The 1,860-nt window shown below is 42.5% G+C and overlaps 1 non-coding gene across 1 annotated transcript; it reads right to left on the reverse strand.

Moving 5' to 3' along the window:
* Positions 1-817: 817 nt before the first annotated feature.
* Positions 818-936, reverse strand: LOC145406976 (5S ribosomal RNA). Its single transcript, XR_013898642.1, has one exon. It is a non-coding gene; the product is annotated as a 5S ribosomal RNA (ribosomal RNA).
* Between the last annotated feature and the right edge of the window lie 924 nt (positions 937-1,860).

Consider the following 1,860-nt stretch of genomic DNA (forward strand, 5'->3'; position numbering starts at 1 on the left):
GAATGGTTAAGTCTTCTTGTATGGGAGGAAAATAACATACAACAGATCTGTTCTGTGAAAAGTAGTCTTAGAATGCTCAGTATATACCACTTTTTTTCTGGCTGCTAAGGAATGAGGCAACTGCCTAAGACTTCCACTTCTGTATCTGGTCTACACCAACAACTTTCTTTTAATTCAGCTGTTTTTTGTTTACTCTAAATATCTCAGATGTGTCAGGCTTCTGACTCTCCTATGTAAGTTCTGTTTTATGAGCTTAGTCTGGATTGACTTTATGTGTGGGAATGTATGCCAAGAGGAATATGAATCAAGGCTTGGATGTGTATTTTTCAGTCATCCTCCTGGACATGTACAGTTTGTTATTTGTGACAGGAGAGGTAGTGGAGAGATCTAGTAAATGAAATCCAGATTATGAAATGCCGGTATCTGACACTGTGTTCCCCAGGTTTTTGAGGACCGTGGCTCATTGCTGTTGGTCAGTGCATTGGTACTTTGTGATTTTGCTCTGATGCCAAGAGTTCCATTTCTGGGGATGCTGGTCTGCAATGTCCTGGAAGGTGGCTGTAACAAAACCACCATTGCTGTGTGAGAGTGCATTTGCCAGTGGTTCATCACCTGAAATACGTTGGACCGACAATGTTGTTTGTTGGTTGTCAGGATGAAGATGTCCGTTGATTTCATTAGGTGCGGGAATCTTCATTCATTCATTCATTCATTGTCAGACGCCATGTATCCCAGACGGGGTGGCCAAGGGCTTAGAGTTAATTGTTTTACAGGGAGGGGCACTAGTCCTCCACCAACCCTACTTGACACGTAGGGATGCCAACAGCATCTGGTGTTCTCAGGCGGTCACCCATCCAAGTACTAACCAGACCCAACGTTGCTTAACTTCGCTGATCGGATGGGAAGCGGTGTACTCAACGTGGTATGGCCGTTTAATGACTCATATTAATTTCTGCAGGCACGGCTAAGGTGTAGTCCATTGTAGAGTGGATCTCTACTTTTCAAGGCCTCCTTTTTGAAGAAAGAGGAGGTTTACGAATAGTTTCAGTTCATTTTTATATTATTTCTGCTTCTTGCTGCTCCACCTTCTAAGTTTAGCATGCCTCCTTGACAAGCGGTATCCCAGACCCTTGTCTAACATGTCCCTCTAGACCATAATTCACTGGGAGGTTTATCCCTGGAGATAATGATCATAGGTTGTAGGACTTTGGTGGTTTGTCACCGTGAAGCTTCTTTTATGTGGAACGGGCACTGTAATCTCTAATTTCCCAGGAGCACGAGATGTTAGCTGTAACTGTGAAATTGATCATCCCCATAAACTGTCCCCAAATTCTCCATATAAATGAGGTCACTATCCTTAAGGACTCAGCCTATCACTACAGTGATCCCTTGGTTATAGTGGTTTCGTTACCACTGTGAGATGAAAATCTGCACTCATAGTGCATTTTTCAGATCAGAAACATAATTGCTTCCCTAAGCTGGTTTCTGCTGACAATGATGCTGTGGTGTCTGTGATTTCTGATGACTGAGAGATTTAAAGATGGGTCCTACCCGAGAAGTTAATCGCAGGTGGTGGAGACCACTAGATCTCCACCCATAACCTTGAAACTCCATTCCTCAAGCCCATCTCAGGTCTCTCTGTGGTATGTGTATCTTCTTTATTGTGCCCTTTTCATCACTTTCTATTAATCTAACTATGCCCATGTGAGTTTCTGGTATTTACCATAACAGTATGTATTCAGTGGGTCTAAATTGTCATTGAAGTGAAAATTGGGCTTGCATTGCATTTGGGGTGCCTAATACCAATTAGGATAAATCTTATGGGTTTTGTGTTTCCGTTATCATGCAATTCCAATATCA

This window comes from Coenobita brevimanus, chromosome 71 (assembly GCF_032717465.1).
Source record: "Coenobita brevimanus isolate Jiangsu-jjx chromosome 71, ASM3271746v2, whole genome shotgun sequence".
Taxonomy (NCBI): domain Eukaryota; kingdom Metazoa; phylum Arthropoda; class Malacostraca; order Decapoda; family Coenobitidae; genus Coenobita; species Coenobita brevimanus.